At 37.4% G+C, this 18,934-nt stretch overlaps 1 protein-coding gene across 3 annotated transcripts in view; it reads left to right on the top strand.

Annotated features, from left to right (window-relative positions):
- Positions 1-18,934, top strand: part of p130CAS (Serine_rich_CAS and FAT-like_CAS_C domain-containing protein p130CAS) — a 69,581-nt gene that overhangs the window by 21,347 nt on the left and 29,300 nt on the right. Inside the window, exon 1 of one of the 3 annotated variants that reach the window (XM_028312006.1) lies at positions 6,562-6,581. The exons of the other annotated variants lie outside the window; for them this stretch is intronic. The gene's annotated coding sequence lies outside the window, so the exon portion shown is untranslated. Of the gene's footprint in view, positions 1-6,561; positions 6,582-18,934 lie in introns of those variants that run through there. 3 annotated transcript variants of the gene reach the window in all.

The following is an 18,934-nucleotide window of genomic DNA, read 5'->3' as shown; positions in this document are numbered from 1 at the left end:
TACCTATTCAACAAAAAAGTAATCGTTCTAATTGGTTTATAATCGGCGGAGATATTGCGTATAAAAAAGTTCATCCCCAATTTTCCACCCTTGGGGGTTGTTTTTTTTATTATTAAATTTAAATGGGACCACTCTTGAGGTATTACCTATACGCTGAAAAAAGATTTGTTCAAATCGGTTCATAATTGGCGGAGTTATCGCGTAACAAACATAGAAAAAAAAAAAAAACATACGGGTCGAATTGAGAACCTCCTCCTTTTTTTGAAGTCGGTTGAAAATACATGCCATGACAATGAACTCATTTCCATTTTTCATCATGATAAAAATTAAAATGCCCTTTCATGTCCCAATAAGGAAAATTCCTAATGGGGTGACTTTTATCACTGTTACGAAGAAATTCGTGTCAAGATATTATCTATGCCCAGGAGCTGACAGTCGTGAGTTTACGCGATTACGTTTGCCACCGAGTTTTGTAATGTTTATAACATCTCGATAGCGACCGTCTTAAGTAACAGTGGGTACTGGCAGCACTGGGCTGTATCAGTATTTCGTGCATTGCTTCATAAATACTGGCCGCTACGGTTTACTCGTACATAAAAAATACTTTAGGGTAATTTTGAATATCGAAATGCACGGTTGGTTTGAAGTCAAGAACTCTCCACTACGGACTCTCTAATCGGAGATGTTCATAACCATTAGGTGAAAATTGAGCATGAAAATTGGTTCCCGGATTAGTCTAATCCGGAAACCAATTACATAATTAAGACTTTAATGAATGTGGTTCCATAAAAATATTCACAATGAGGAGCACATTGTGATGTGCTAATCTGGGAACCATATTTCATCTTCATTTTTCACCTGTTGGAAATGAACACAACCTCTGATTAGAGACGCCGAATACTGAATTTGCCATAATTTCTGAAAATTAACCTTTTCTGTTCGCCATGCTGGTGGTCCAACGTGAATCATGACGTCCTTACACCAAGGTTATCACAAAACAACCCACACGGTAACGAGATAAAGGTTTATAACTAAAAGTTAAGAATGAAATAAGATATTTGCAATTTGTTCAAGCAAAAACAAGCTGGCATTGTTACAAACGAAAGTGTTCTCAATGGTAATCAGTTCTTCTTGATTGACGTCTGGTATCGGCGCCCTACACCGTCATCGGCCCAAGTGATATGCAAATAGAGCACATAGGCTAAGAGCTAGTGAACGCCAGACTAACGTTATATAAAAGCTGAAAGTTTGTCAGCGCATGCTCCCAACCTAGGTTACTACTATGTACGTTATAATTACCAACACAATATTTTTGAAATAAAGTGAAGTTGTTTCTGGTTGATGAGCCTGAATGATGAATTTGAATTTGAATTCGCGATGCACTAACGTTCTGACTTATGTTGGGAGCATGCGCTGACAAACTTTTAGCTGTTATGAAATAATGTGGGTCTGGCGTTCACTAGCTCTTAGTCTAACAGTCTGATACGGCCCTACAACCTTTCCGACACAAACTAATGAATAATTCAACACGACCAAAACTAATTTTTACGTCTCGCAAGTCATATGAGATAAGTTGTAATGCAATCCAGCAATAAAAACATGCATTAAACACAACCGTAAAACGAACGTAAATTTTAATATCTGTCGGGCCGTTAAATGTTAATTGGGTTAATTAACAATATTATACAGTGTGAGTCACGTTAAAGTGTACATATGAAAATAGATACAACTAGACCTATTTTTATCGACAAAAAAGAGGTCAAAAATTTTTCGAGTTTTTTTTTTAATTTTTTATAGAATTTTTTTTCTTCCAATTACTTATTGTAAAGAAAACGTAATAACTTTTAAACTAAGCGGTATATCCTGATAAAATAAAAACAGTAATAATGCTAAATAACAGGCGATACTGAAAAAATACATAAAATACCCAGAAAATGCCAACAAATAATAAAAAACCGGCCAAGTGCGAGTCGGGCTCGCACACCGAGGGTTCCGCCGTACAAACGTAGCGGTTTACAATTTATGACGTATTAAATCAAATTACTTACTTGATTCCGTTGCGAGTAGTGGCGAATTTCAAAATATGCGGTATGATTATTTTCTATTTATTTATTTTTCCTATATTTGCATTATAGGTAGGTACCTACCTCAGCGTTTTGAATTTTTGCGTTGATTTAGAATTTCTCACAGTTTAGAGGCAATTAGATTTAAGAATTGTTTGATATGAATTTCAACTTTAATATCTCTACGCGTTCATGTGAAAAAGGGTAGGTAGTAAGTTTATAATTATTAAAAAAATATTTTCCTATCACAACATTTGCTATGATCGTTTGAACAAAGGCCTGCCACAACATTATTCTCCGCTACAGGTAGAAACAATTTTAATTTTAACTAAAATGCTTATTTTACTTCGAAATCTTTTGTTTTTATTTGAAATCTAACTTGTCTTTATCAAAATTACAAATCTAGAGCCATTTTCAGTTTCGTTGTTAACGAAGCGTTGAATGGCGCGCCCTGAGAGGCTTAGTTCAAACAATCATTGCAAACGTTGTGATAGGGATAGAGACATGCTATTTTTGGTTTTACGAAGGTAATACGATAGAGAATAATACAAAGTAATAAAAACCACCGGTTATAGGGGCATTTTTTGGAGAAATTTATCAAATAACCAAAAAAACACGAATTTTTAAGCAGATTTTTTTCAAAAAGTATCATTTTTTATTATTTGTTGGCATTTTTTGTATTTTTTTAGTATTGCCTGTTATTTGGCATTATTACTGTTTTTATTTTATCAGGATATACCGCTTAGTTTAAAAGTTATTACGTTTTCTTTACAATAAGTAATTGGAAGAAAAAAAATTCGATAAAAAATTAAAAAAAAATCTCAAAATTTTTTTGACCTCTTTTTTGTCGATAAAAATAGGTCTAGTTTCATCTATTTTCATATGTACACTTTAACGTGATTCACACTGTATTTACGGTGTGAGTTATGAAAAAGAGTTATTTTATTTTTATAAAACCTTGATATTGTTGTTGAAAAGGATATCGGGAAGGAGAACATAATAAATATAATAGATCTGCTTCTTTCGACCAACAAAAAATGATTTCTATAGTATCGGAGATACATTGTAGGGTTTAAAAATAAGGTAGGATCGTTACATGGTTATTGTTAGCCATATTTGATCAATTAATTATTTTCGTTGTACGCCTCCTATTGTTTTCTCGTTGGTATTGTTATCAACACATCGACCGGCTCGTATAATGTAATTATTGTTATACAATCGCACAATACTCGCGTCATTAATTTGTGCACATGGCGCCGCACAGACACCGACTTATCTTTTAATAGACACACATGTCCTGTCTATAGATGTTACGATTGGGACTGGGAATCGAAATAGGTAATATTTATAAATAAACAAAACTATCAAGGTTGCTGACATCTTTTTTTAACATTATTTTTAAAGGCTCTTATTTATTCATCTTGTGTAAGACTTACTGGATTACTTACTATTTACAAGTACGCTAAACTAATATACTTACATAGTACTACTGTACATAAAATAACTTAGGATTGCGGTCAAATACATCTTGTGGTAAGTAGGTTGTTGAACTCACAGTTGACAAAAAACTAAGTAATAAAAATGAAACATAAGTTAACTGTATCATGCATCCGTCTGGGTCAAACAAATCTCACACGCACAATGTGACATCAACTAGTTCTATCCATTATAAAAGCGCCGATTTTATTGAGTTTGTAAGTCAAATCCGCAATAAAATCGTAATAAACGTCTCAATCGGTATTCTTTTTTTTGATTCGATTTCGCGATTTGATTTACGCACCAGTTTGTTTATGAAGGAGTCGTCTGCGTCAGTCTCTAATGGGTCCGGTAATGAACACGTCGCGCCGGATGGCCTATTAGACCTGCCAAAGCACACATACATCAAACGTGCGTGAAATATTGCCAGACACTTTTTAATACTAGACATCGCGCATAAAATGGTCACGGAATTTTAGAAAGAGTCACTGCGAAATCGATAAAGGAATAACACTCAAAAACGGTTTCACATCATCTGTGAACCACGTGAGAAAACTTAAAAAAAATAACACAGCTCCACCTAGATAACACCGTTCCACTTGAATGTTAATGCTAAAAAATCGTTAAGCGTTTATCTTTTTGTGGCACCATAAAAAGTGGAGTTTACCGCAGGGCCGTACCCTTAACTGGTCGGACGACAAATGTTGCCAATGCGTAGCAAAGTGGAGGCTAGCAATTGCATTTAAAATAGCCTCTGTAAGGCCGCACAAGTCGACCGAAGATACAGTGTAGCCTTTTGTGTAGAGCCGCGAAGAAATCGTTGAAAATAAAAGTTTTTCAAATAAGGCAAAAGCATACATCGCATCGCTTGCCATCGTAAAGCTAAGCGAAGGTAAGCGAGCGGAAATGGTATTGCACAAAGCCAAAGGAAGCGATAAGATATAGCGACAAATTCTGTTCGACCAAACAATAAAATACCTTAAAAGTAAAAGTGTGATAATGGTGTTACCTTCATTGTAGAAAGTGAACAATAGATTATTTTAGAGATATGAAAGCTGATTTCGCCAGCTTTTATATGTTAAAGCTCATGATAAAATATTTTTTTTTTACTCTTTTCGGCTGTTCAGTTTTCAGCACTGTTCAGTGGTTCCATTCTTTTACTTTCTAAGCTCCGTATTCTGAAATCACGCTTTTGAATCTACACTGGATGAGATCAGATATTGAAACCTAACTTAGGTATATCAGTTTATTCTTGAGCCTAACTTCATATTCGGACGTCGCGTTGTAAGACTATGAGCTTTTCTTCTCCACGCATTACCTATTAGAACTTTGAAAAGTGATCCAGTTAAGTTGACTGTTAGTTGTCGGTTATCAGTGACGGAGTGTAAGACATTACCGCCACTCCGCTGTTAATCAGCCTGGCACTTCAATTTACTCTGTAAAATACCCTATTTATTATTCACCAGTCCCCCGCGATTTTACTTCAAAAGGTAACACTTGTGTTTGCTTACATTTATGACTAGGTGACTCTATGGGTTATCCACATTAACACATTTAAATTACCCACCTAATTACCCCGATCGTAATAGTACAAAACAAATGAATAACTACGTCATACTTTATAAAAAGAATACATTAGCTAGCATTTGTTTTTCGGAATAATTATGACAATAAACAGAACAATATAACTTACCCAACAATCAGCGTCTTGCGATTCCACGAGAGTTTATGTCGAATTATAATAAAATAAATAGATTTATCTAGTTATATTTCACTACACTTAACAAACATAACTATTGGGTTATTATATCCATACAGAAATAATAACATAATTTATGTTCAACACGACAGTAACCACGTATGTTCAACCACATTTTCAAATTAGCACAATTATGTCAAATCCTAATTGCAGCAAAATATGAAAATTATTCAGAGTGGGAGCTATTTTTAAAACGGAGCAAATTGCCATCGGCACGTAGTACTTAGACGTAGAAAAGTAGCAGTGGTCTTGAGTCTAGCCAGTCGTTATTTGTAATTATTAACTTTACATTTCCTGGCGGACCATAAAAAGTGAAATTATCGTAAGAAAATCTCGATTTGTTAGTTTCTACGTTATTTCCGTGTATGTTTGTCAAGATTTGCCTGGATAACGAACGGTAACGTGTCCCGGGCGTCTCAGCAAGAGAAATGGCGAGCCGTCGAGAGCCCCCGTTCGCGCATTCCTACCTGGAAATGAGGCGTTTTAATTTGCAAAGCGCAGACAGAGCCCATTACGCCTTATGAGTTTTACGGAAAGCGGTCGCGGTCGCGTTTTTACGACTGCGCGGATTCGTCCGAATCCTCCCCAGACATATTGCTGTATGCAAATTTAATGACGCGTTGTTTATTTACTGTAATGACAGACCCGATGAAACCAGTAAACGCACACCGAGTTTTATTATTTCGGACAAATTGATTTATGGAGACCCCTTTCATCAGATAATCTTTCATAAGCGGCAGTAATTTTTACTTACCGATCGTATCGCGTGTGCCGTTCTATTTTAAAAAACTGTTGTGTCACCCGTTTCCTTAAACGACAACAGATTAACAAAAGCTCCAAAAAAGGTGGGAAGATATGCATCAGGCACAGGCACAGACAATCTCGCGGAGAGTTATCTCCCGGTTTTATGACAGGAATCGGTAGCGAGGTCGTCGACCTTCGGAAGTCACGTTTCTCGACAAAAACCTCGGCGCAATAAAGCATTGAAATACCTCTCATCTGTCATCTAATAGCCACCCCACGTCTGTGATGCTCATGCTCTATAACTTAAGGCTTACTGTCAAAAAGGTGAAGGCTGTTTATAGATATTTTTATTGTACGCGCCAGCTCCTTTGTGCGGGCTACACGGCTCAATACAAAAGCCGGTATTCTTACTGAATGTGTAAACCAAAAGTATTTTTTATTTATGTATCGATTGTGATCTTATAGTAACATTGGAATTCTTCTTTGTTCCAGGTGTGTATTCTTGATAAGATTTCACTGCGGTTTCTTTGAGCCAAAGGGTGAGTAAACAGCTGAAAGTGTATTTTGTTGTTTTCAACTTAAGTGACATTTTACGAGCATGTACGATGGAAATCGATCAAGATTGTAGATAAGCATATTGGAGTTCTTGATTAAATAAAGGCTTGGTTTGCATAATTGCACTTTGTGGATAACCTACATGCACGCTACTCTTATATTTCCATATCTACCTACAAGTATACTTTACAGCCAAAACTCTACATGTAAACACGTAACTAAGTTTCTCACTCATATCGGTTACGCCTTACGCTTCTCAAAGTTATGAAGACGTCCTTCTTTGCTCTTTTTGTAGCGTGCAGGGCCGGCCGCAAGGGCGTGCCGGGAATTTTACGGCCCCCTAACGAGTACAATACTATAAAAATGTGGCTAAACGAATGCCCTGCCGATCTATCGTTTATCCCCTCGTCAAAGATGAAATTTCCGACCAGCTTTGCCATATATCAACTTTAGGGTAAATCGGTTTATACAATTTATTATTTTGTTCCTAGAAAAATTCAATTTTTACGCGCGTTGGTGTCTTTTGAAGGATCAATACTGAAATTGGACAATGTAGAGTCATCATCACAAGTTTGTTTTGTATGACTGAAGTAAAAGTTTTGTTTCTTAAAATTGACGTGCAATTCCTAAAGCCAGCCTTGTAAGGCATAGTGTACACAGCACACAGCGCTCGCGCCGACAAAGTGCGCGTCGAGTCGGACAATTAAATCAGGCGCGACAATATCTCCAGAGTACCTTTGTCCTTTGTGCCGAGCGCTACATTTGTCACGGTATCTCACCGCTATCTTGTCCACAAAGGCGTGTGCTGTTTTCTTCTGATTTTTTACGCCTTGACACCGTCATTATGAGCATCAATGACGCATGATCGATGATGAAAAGCAGTGCGTGTTGCATATACGAGCCCTCATAATGATATTGCATAGACCTCAATGAGGGGTTAGGAATAGTGAAGGCAACCCCGACTATATTTACTCAAACTTTTCCAAAAACCCCTATTTGATGATTAAAACATTTACGAGAATGCTTTCCGAAAAGCTGAAAATAAAATGATTCCTTTTGCACTTGAGCAATCAGCGTAATGATGCAATCGAAAGCCAGCGGCAAAAACATTTTTCAATTGAACTGCACTTCACAGATTTTCAATCTAGCTGCATCTAAACTATTCAATAAAATACCCGTTTGCAGCGCCATATGGCGGCGCATATGTTTGTTTGTACGTCACTCTGGAGACTGGGTCATTTCCATGCGATATTATGCCGTCGGTTTCAAAAGGTCGTTTGGTTCAACCGCCGATGGTTGACCGATCAATACGCTAGTTCGGTCGGGTAGGGTACATGTGCAGTCCTTATCTCTATAAAAAGCAGGTAGTTGCATTCCCCGAATGTTAGGGCCACTCGAGGGCACGCGGCCCGCATGCTCGCTATAATGGATCGTAATGGATCTCTTTGAAAAGATACGTTTTGAAAAATCGATGGCTCTAATTTTTTGCCCATCATATTTGCAAAACCGTTTAAAAATCATGGAAGTTTTGACTTTTTTTGCTAAACTAATGTAGAGTAAAATCTGTTCAAGTTTTTTCGCAAAGGTTTCGATTTCATTCGTTCATTCATTTAAATTCCACAGTATTAGCACTTGAATCATTCATGCTTCGTTTTTTCTAACAGGGGTTCCTGCCGTTGAGCGATAAAACAAAAGCGGTGGCGTGCGGTTACCATTGAAATTCTAAACTTATTAGTTTTTGGAATTTCCATGTCGGTGGTCACAGGGCGTCGATGTCCCAAATTTATTGCTGCCACACCCACGAATGTGTCGGCGTTTGATTGTGCATTAGTCGTGGAGATGTGCCGGTAGGTAATGTGCTGCATATGTTTATCTCTGTAAAAGATCTGCGTACACGGCACACCAAGGGCGTATCCGTTAAAATGTCGATGACTGCTCTTAACAGCGGACTCATAAAGGTCGTTTTACCACAGAATAATAATAAGTACTACGTACAGAAGTTTTACTTCGCGAAGGTATTAAAATAATGTATGTTCAATGTCATTAACAATATGGTGTAATTTAGCCTGTCTCAAGAGTCAAGCACCATTTTGTTGACAAACGTCAGTGATCAGCGCTGCGCCGAAGCAATAGGGCTGACTTCGGTAAAATGATGTGACGTGAGGTGCCAAACTGCGGAAAATGGCGGAGGAAATACATGATTTAGCATGAATTATCATGAATAATATTAACTACTTATTTACCTCGCAGTGTCTTGAGGCAACTTAAAAAAGTACATTCTGTGTTTTATTATTATTTAGGCAGTTAAATACTGCACAGTATTTAGTACACCATTTTCTTTATTTTCTTCCATCGTACACAAGAATACGCGTGAGTCAATGTTCGCTCGTATGTGAGGCCTTGTCGAATAGTATCCTGTAGGTGGGCCATCGTGCGTGTTTTGTTTTCGATGTAAACTCGCGGAGATGAACAGGCCTGGTTTTACTGTTCTTATTACTGATGTAGTACAGCTTTATCAAAATGAAACGTACTATTGTTATACGAAAAACATACTTATCCATATCAAATCGCTTTCAGTATTATTAATACTTTCCTTGCAAAAAGCGGTTCTATATGTCAATATTACGTCAGTTTCCGAAGGTGAGTCAGCTGATCGATGCAAAGCGGTCATGAACTACTGGCCACAGACCGTAGAAAGTGCTAGACTCGTCCGAGCCCAAGGGCTTGCTTGACGAAAGGTCAACTGACATTTACGATGTTTACGAGCCCACCTTCGAACCTTTACTTGCTGGTGCACTTTTGTTAATTATGTGTAATACCGATAATTGTACAGTAGCGAATCTGTTAAGTAATGTTGTCGAGGATAAAGCATGCATCCATATTTTGGTTGAAATTACATATAAGTAGTGTTAATATTAATTCCGCTTCCGGTTCTTTACACAATTGAGGAAGGTTCGTGAATCATCACAATAATCACTTGCAGTAATTAAGCATGCAGTGTGTAACTAATCATCAAAAGGTTACACCAAAATAGTAAAGATAGCTTCATTCTAAGTATGAAGTCATGTATTATAACTAACGACTAGATCCTAACATCATTGCCCATAAACATGTCGTCAACCAAAGTCTTAAGCGCAACTTAAAATTAAATTGTGATAAAATTAAGGCTTAGTTGCCAGAAAGCCGTATTTATCCGGAGTAATGTGAGGCAAAGCGGATAAGCGTCGGCAACGACGCTATTGGCCTCGTTTCTAGCGCAGAAAGTCAAACCCTTTGTATTCCGAGGAATTTTGGTATGTCAAAGCAAACTCATTTCCGAGTCCGAAGCCCACTTGCATAAATCTCGGTGATTCGTCGCGCTCGCGCATCGTGGCGAATTCGTTCCGAACTCGACTCGCTCAAATCTATATGGATTCGAGTAAACCGGCACTCGATCGATTCGGGAAGTTCGATGCAATTAACGAGATTATGCTGAGATCGAACGGTTTATAAAATTAAGTAACTCTGACATAAAAGTTTAAGTGGTGTATTTAAAAGTTAAATTACGTGTAAGAGGAAGCGCTCAAAGGTTACGATATGAATCTATCAAGCCTTGAGCGCACAAAATCTTCTAGGCGGGTATAAAATTCTAAACCATCTCTAGTCTCTACCTACAATTTTATTGGATATTAACAGAGGTCACATTAGAGCTATCAGCAAATCATTCATCCATAAAAATGCCATTTTAGCTGTCACAATATCTATAGATTTCAAATGTTTGTTGTGTCTTGAATATTGAGATTCTGGAACAAACAAGGCATCAAAAGCAAACTTTCTGAATTCGTAGAGCGGAATAAATCTTTCCTCACCGTCGGGGCTCGTATTTGTGTTGTGACAACTCCATCTGGCGGCAAACAAATACAATAAAATTACAAACCGAATGACGTCAAATCTTCCTTAAAATATTTTTGGACGGATGCACGGATGTGACGTCTAAGCAGATGGGATAGGATTTGCTTACATATTTTTATTTATTCGGCTCGCCTTTTTAGATGTTTAACGTGTTCGGGTTTTTTATTTGGGAAAGTTCTTATATTGGCCACAGTTCTTATTAAATTGGCTGGAAGTGCTGGAACTGCATGACTACTAGCTTTATCTTTTTATCAAACTCGATATCCCTATATGGCATGGAAGTGATACAAGTTAGCACATGGGCACGCATGTGCTAGTTACCTATAGTCTACGGGCGTTGAATATTCCGATTACAAATAGCAACTGCGTCTTACTAACAGGCAATATGTAAGGATTATCGAATGACTGCGTACATCTTCATTGGTTCCGTATAATACTACTTTGAATGTTCTCTGTGCAGCATCAATCCGTGCCCCATTAAGTTTATAGCAAGTACCGTTTGGTCAAGAATCGGATATTCCTGCTTTATTAAACAAACAGACATACCGAGAAGAGATTTTGTGACTGCCCTGCACTTTCTCAAAGCTGCACTCAAATATACAGCTAAAGGCAAATGTTATTTTAAAGTAAAGGTATGTATTTTGTTTACTTTTTCCCTTTACCAGTATTTCCAATTCCCTTTATTATACTCAATTACGGAAACAGTTGGTTTAGTCAGAGGCTTCGAATATGCAAATAAGTTAAGAGGTTTCAGAAAGAAATACAAAGGAGTGGAAAGTTAAGAACAAAGACCAGAGACAGAATTTAATTTAATTGAAAACTGTTTTATATTTTCCACATACTACACAAAAGTAAAGTAATATGTACCTAAGTACCTACTATGATACCTACCTGACATGGCAAGAGTCATAATCCCATGATGGTCCTTAATCTTAATAAAATCAAATTACTTAATACATCTTTCTTCATCATGCATTCATTTCTCTCTTTAGTTAGCCTTTAATAATCGACGATAGATAATCTCAATTAGCACGTCGCTAATGGAAATGCCTCGGACCGTTTGCAAAGCGGCCGATTGGCTATTCATCGCAACACACGAATCCCGGTTTTGTTCGTTTAGCTAACGTCATTATTGGGTATTGTCGGAGACAGCGCGGGCATGTCCGATCGGCAAGTATTGTTGTTGGGGAAGAATTTGCCGCACAACGATGCGTTGCGAATACATTGCGATTAGTCGGTGACACATTGATGTCTTTATTGAACTTAGTTTTGATTTTGTCTAAGGCACACATACATTTATTTATGGCCTTACACGGGTCTAATGCGCTTTTCATGCAACAATAATGAAGTTTACTTTACCCTAATTTTTAAAAGCTTTATAGTCTTCATAAATCCAAAGACAAAGGACCGTAGGGAGAGTTAAAATTTATTATCGTAGCTGCCTTTCGATAGCGCCACGTACGACCGTAATTTCGGGCTAAAGATAAACAACAGCGAGTCAAAGGTTACCAATCAATAGAGAGTTACCGTCGCAAGTCGCAAGTCTGTTGTTAGACGCCCGAGCGACGCAGAATATATGCGACCCGTCCCCTGTCAATATCACTGATTGGAAACGAGCCGGGCTCCTTCGTCACTGTTTTATTGCTTTTATTTATGTATACCGCTCACACAATTCGATATCAGCTAACGCCCTGCAAGGGAGCACCAAATTGAATAGCCGTCATGAAAGGAACATTCCACTTTGTCCTCAGAGAAAATTAGCGCTGTAGACTTCCAATAAAACCTGTCGAGCATCCGACCTTCATTAAATCCCATAAAACTATTTGTAAAATGTAAATTAAATGCAGATAATTCTACAGACACCGCATTGAGGTTCATAGTGCTTATTTTGCAGACGTCCTGCATTCATAAACATAATTTATGTTCATTATCCCACCCTACATGAGTTGTACGTTTTAAATCACCGCGTGACTTTGTACTTTTATAAAAGTCGTTACCAGAGAAAATCTTTTAATTAATTAACTCCAGTCATTTCCAAATGCATGCTGTCTAATTTAAATTATTTTACATTAATTCCTTTCTTCTAATAATTAACATCGTTTTTAATGAAAATCTGCTTTGTTACATTTTAGATTAATGAAACGCGTTTAAAATAAATAACCTCTTATTATGAGCTTATAATGGAAGGGAATGTGGTGAAATGGAAACACTGTGATGTATGGATTGTACAAACATGCTTTACTTAGCGGTAATATTACGTCGAGGAAGAATAACGTCGGTTAGAATGAAAAATCTTTATTGCTTTTGGGAGCGCTGTCGCAGAAAGCTTTATGGCTCGTACTTACTTGTTCGATTCAAATATTAACCCATTCGCAAAGCGCTCAAAGTAATTTGAAATTGTAGACCAGTCTAAACGTCTCCTTCAAAAATTATACTATGTAAATCAATGAGGTTAACGCCCTTTAAGGTAGTGAACTGCTCCAAAAGCTGTTGCAATAAACTCTACCTTAAGTTCATTATTCGTTTAATCGCCTCTAAAACAGAACGACAGCATCAAGTTCATTTTATTGTGTCTCAAAGTCTCAAACTTCTAAAGCTCTACATTTCTTTTCGGGGCTTTTCCTTCATTTTGCTGAAAGGATCCAATTCATTATTGGCATGCTGAAAAGTAAACAAACTTTTGTAAGCCTTTGAATTTTAAAGCTGAAATTGAATTTTAAATGGATTTTTACGAGGCGAAATTCAGTTTTTGCTGTGAACGAGCGCAACGAGCCCGGAGCGACATAATAAAGTGTTTTTATATCGCGGCGACATTAACTCGGCATTATGAAGTGCTCGCGCTATCGGGCGCGGGCAGCCGCGCGTGACCGCTCATCTGGTTACCGCCCGCCCTATCTGCCGCCCGAGCCGCCCAACGCGCCCTTACGCCGCCCCTGTGCAGGGATGAATTGGGTGTGACATTTTTGTATTTCTTGTTTTGGAATGGTAATTTAACCAAACATAATGTATTCTTAAACTACGTCTGTGGCATCTTATGTAATTTTATTAAATGAGAATAAGTAGTAGTAAAAAAAATAACTAAAATGGAAATTGCTGTTAGTTCACATAATTTACTATTATAAACTAAACATATTTATTTACCAAATAAGATACCGCAGTGTTTAGTTTGATGTGGTGTTATCCGTGAATAGTAGGCCTATTTATTTGACTAAGTTTCCTGAAAACAAATATTATCTAAATACAGGAAAATGTTGTCCAGATAACTCTATGAAATTCACGCTTACCTAATAATTTCGGTAAAACAATGTTGAGACATTAAAGCTCGATTTGTCACCTCAATCACGCCCTTAAGCCACCCCTGCACTCGCACAGGCAGTACAATTTGTCCCGTTTTTTAATTAACACTGACTGGTGAAGGTACAACGACCAGGTACACTGTATTTATTTATTTTTCATTGAGATCGCAAAAACTCGGGGACGTGAAATGTAGTACCGCTCATTACATTGCCTGTAGCATGTTCAGGGTGAGTTTATACTCGTATGCTACAGTTGCAAGTGGAATTTTCAAGAGCGCTGTTGAACAAGGTTTTAAATGATTTAATATTTTTAAACCGGCCAAATGCGTGTTTGGCCACACGCACTGCAGAATTCTGCAGTTGTGGGCTGCTTGTACTGCACCATTGTATAGTTGCACAGAACCGCTCATTTCATGTAAAAGCTCCGTCAATTGGAACGAGGTTGACCGGATGTCCATAATTCTTTCCCATTTTTTTAAATCTCTCCTTCGAACTGGGAAATAATATCTCTTTATTTTGTTTCAACAAAACATTTCATAGTATCGTACGAGTATTTATGAGTAGTACTTAGTTAAAGTAAAATTTTGTATTAGGTATGAGCAATTCCCAAAATTCATACCTAATTCGTTGTAATAGTTTGTTTATCTTCCTCAATTTAACCAGTTTATGTGATAATGCTTGTTGTTAATTAATTACCTGCTTACATGAATTTTAATTTAATTTCCCTGTTTTGTTAAATGAGTTTACCAATAAATGAGTAGGGTACAATTATTTGTTCTCTCATCTTACTAAATAAATAAAAAGTTTAGCTGCTCCTGTCTAAGTAGGTACTAAATATAGATAGTAATATTTCTAAAAATAAAAAGGGTAACGTACCTACATAGGAAGAATTGGTGCATAAAGCCTTTTCGTTATGGCTAGGGGTTAATTCTGACCCTAGCTAATTTTTAGCGCGCATACGCACCAGCACGTGACTCGCGCTAGTTCAAAGCAAGTGCTGTCGAGTTCATAATTTTCCATGGCGTTTCCCATTGGTTGCTCAGTCACCTGACGCCAATTTCGCAATTAAAAAAAATTGTCATTTGTTCTTTTTGGCACAGCTCATGGTTTTAAGAACGGTTGATTAGTAGCGAAAAATTGGTTTTGATCCTTTACACTTCATTCCAACTTTTGGTCTAATGAATAAAAGTTGTCAGTTGGTTTCCGAAATTTTCCGATATAAAACTCTCTGGTAATCATGACACGTGGAAAAGGGAACCTTTAGCACGCTCCTTACATAAATCAAGTCAATACAACGTGGCTAGACTGCTCGGCAAAGAAAAAACATCATGACAAGACGGAACTAAGTGATGTGAAGTGCGCCTTTTAATAATTGTGTTTGTAGATAACCTTAATTCGATGAAAGCGCGGTCAAATAAACTATCAGTTTTCGCGCTCGAAACATCAAAAACTCCATTCGTCATATTACAAGGAAACATAAGTAGATAAATTCTATGCAGTGCCTATCTATTACCAGTCTATTCTGCAGAACACAAAGATCTAACACAATTCAAACACTCGAACTGAACAAGTGAACGCGATAGCTCCAAGTTCCTGAACGCTCCTCAGAATTTGACTGAAACAAACGCAGTTCGCGAGTTAGACTCAGACGGACAAGTTTTAGTACTTGAAGGCATTAAGTTTTCACGGCTCTGGAGAGGCGAGGAGCTCTCTCGCACGCGCCTCACATAAATCAACTTGGTGCGACGCGGCTAGACTCCGAGTGTTGACTCAGCGAAAGCCGCCACCATTTTCTTAGATGGCACTTTACGGCTAGGAATAAAAACGCCGAGTGCGAAAGGAGTTATGGTTTTAGTATTCAGTGTGATATTAATGAATGCTCCAAAGTGGACCGCTGAGTGTGAACAGACACGTACATTTTACATAGCACAGTAGCACTGTACTGTACCGAACTAGTGCTTTAAAAACATAACCCTCTTTTGTCGGGTAAAATGAAAACTTTTTTTAATAAACTTAATTAGTAGGTACTATAGTAGTTTGTGCACAAAGTTTTACAATTTTGCCTTAAGTAGTTTGATAGAGCGATTTTGCTACGAAAATGACGTAGTCTCTTGTGCTGATGACTTAAGCTAACTCAAACCAAATAATTAACCAGTTAAGTGCTTTTAACGTGACGTAATCATTTATTTAAATAGCTTGGAAGCACAAAAGGTTACTCTAATAGCCCCGTTGTTGTCACGTTCTCTCATTTTTGCAAAAGAACTCTTAAAAGTTAAAATGCACAGTCGTAAGAACACTAAAAGCGTCGGCACCGCTAGTTAATTGTTCCTCTTTTAGCTAGAGAAAGCCGGTTTTTTGCAACACGTAAGCATAATACCGTTCTGCGAAATTTATAATTATTTTATTGTATTCCGTCGAATCGAATTGATGTATCTATTAGATCCGTGACCGATTTTCCTTATACTCTCCCACATTCAATTTGGTGCTTGATATAAGTTTCTAATGAACCCACTCACTATTGTATCAATGCAGGAAGTACTCGTGTAATATGATCGTCATGTAAATCAATGTTGAGTGCATTATCATCATCATCATTATCTGAAACGACCACATCACTTTGTTTTTTGTGTCTGCGTTAGTGATCACAATTACTGTTATTATTAGTTATTTCCGCCCTCTAGTTACTAAGCTCACTTTAAGTATCCCCACATCTTCACATAAAGTCTATTTATAGCCATTTGCTGAGCAAATTAATGTAATCTGCGCTACAAATCTCCTATTAGTTTACCGAGTACGTAATCTGGTCTATATCTATAAACTACTGAAGAAGAGAGCTAAAAATAATCCTATGTCTAGGGTCTAGGGATTATGGCGCCTCCTTTCTTGTAGGGCTGTGAATATTAGAAAGTTAATCGTCAAGAATATGTAATGTAACTTTTTAATTTAGAATTTACCTATCTTGTTTGTAGTACCAGGCCTGTTCATCTCCGCGAGTTTACATCGAAAACAAAACACCCCCTACAGGATTACTATTCGACAAGGCCTCACATACGAGCGAACATTGACTCACGCACGCGTATTCTTGTGTATGATGGAAAAAATAAAGAAAATGGTGTACTAAATACTGTGCAGTATTTAACTGCCTAAATAATTTTCTGCAGTTTGGCACCTCACGTCACATCATTTTACCGAAGTCAGCCCTATAGCTTCGGCGCAGTACCGATCACTGACGTTTGTCAACAAAATGGTGCTTGACTCTTGAGACAAGCCATATTGTTAATGACATTGAGCATACATTTTTTTAAATACCTTCGCGAAGTAAAACTTCTGTACGTAGTAAGTACTTATTATTATTCTGTGGTAGTAGGTAGAAGAAAGGTAAGAGGGAAAATCGATGCTTCTGTTGTATCTACTCAATTAAGAAAATCATCTATCCTATGAATTGAGAAAACCTACAGCACCAATGAACTTTTATATAAAAATTCATTATCATATCAGGGGTAATTTTAAGCTCCAAATCTCGATTTGAGGAGGATATAAAACGATCTAAAATTAGATAGTGTCAGGTCAACACACCCCTGTTCTGGTCCTAAGTGATAAAGTGATGTAGGCTCCTACCTGGCTCTTTAGCATATCTTGTTGTTATCCAGACTGAAATACATTCTGTGTTGAGGAGACAAGGTTTAGTTTCGAGTGGTTCCACCGATAAAATCGATTAGGTGACATTGTTTACCGGCGGATTTGTATCGGTGTCGTAATCTGCCATAAGCCGCCTCATTCTTATGCCACCTCCGTATCAGTAACCAACTTACCGTATTGTTAGTGGTTTTTACATTTAGATTGCTTAATAATTTCTCTGTTAAATTCATTTTAACGATACTTTTACGTGAGCTAAATCTACTAGAGGTAAAGTTTTTAGGACCTAATTTTTGGAATCACTGAAACGATTATGAAAATTCTTTCACCAGTTGAAAGCTAGATAATATTCATGAGCAACTAGGGTAATAAGTATCTTTCTTTCTAGTCGTATGATAGAACGAAATTAAAGCAATCCGATCCGACTCCTGAAAATTAGACATACTTTAGTTAAGTACTAGTTACAATCCGAAGGACGCTGAAATGGGGTAGATGGTTCTGTTAATTTATAGCCTTGAATTAAAATCCGCTTTTTTAAAGTGTTTCAGTAAACCCTCATTCGGTCAATTTATTAATGATAGCAACTCTTCCGGAGCCAATAAATCCCGAATCAACGAGTCAGTAATTCAATCGGACGTTTACATGTTCAGCAGGCGTTGTTTGCATGCGTTCCGCATACAATAGCGCGGTTAACATGCTAGTATGGGAGAACCGCGCGCCGGCGCCAGCGCCGATATCGTTAGGCTGAGGGTAGATTGGTTTAGAGCTTTATGGTTTATATATGGTTTAAGACATTTATTTCTCTAAAAGAATTACATTCACTTACAAGAGAAATACAAAATTAACCTTAAAACTATAGAGAGCTTTTAGAAAGATGAACTATTTGTTTGCAAAATTTTATGCTGTAGAATGTAGATTGTATACTTATTCTCTACTGGGCACCGTCACAAAATTGATATTTTATTAGAAATACAAAAAATTGTAAACGGCACAATTTAGATACTCTTATCGCTAGGAAACATTTTAGCTTAGATCTAAGCTACTTGTGGACTTAAAGCTTAATACCTACTAAGAATACTCTACAAAATCTCTAGAGCTACAGTTACTAAGCTACGAATTTGCTACGAACAAATAGTAATTTACCTACTCATAGTAAAAATATCAAAGAAATAATTCTTCTCTTAAATGTTGCGCATATTCCATCCATCTACCTAGCTAGGTATAGTGATAAGCAGTAAAATAAATAAACATATCACTTCATATTTAACTCCTGTGCGCGCGCCCTTACAACAGTGCGTATCGCAAGTTGTCAGGTTGCGTCTGCGCGCGCGCAAGGTCGCCGGGTGCGCTTTATCTCGGCGCCGTAGGGTTGCCGACGTCAGATGTACAGTCGACAGCATCAGACAAAACATTTCTGATGCAAAATCGTCTCTATTAAGATGCTAGTGTTGAACTTGACGAGCCGTTGTCTGCTGTGGAAGGACTAAGACTAGACGAAATGCCATAAGGCCTTA

This window comes from Ostrinia furnacalis, unplaced genomic scaffold (genome assembly GCF_004193835.3).
Source record: "Ostrinia furnacalis isolate ACB-3 unplaced genomic scaffold, ASM419383v2 OfSCF3744, whole genome shotgun sequence".
Lineage (NCBI taxonomy): Eukaryota > Metazoa > Arthropoda > Insecta > Lepidoptera > Crambidae > Ostrinia > Ostrinia furnacalis.
This window is presented reverse-complemented; position numbering and strand designations above follow the sequence as displayed.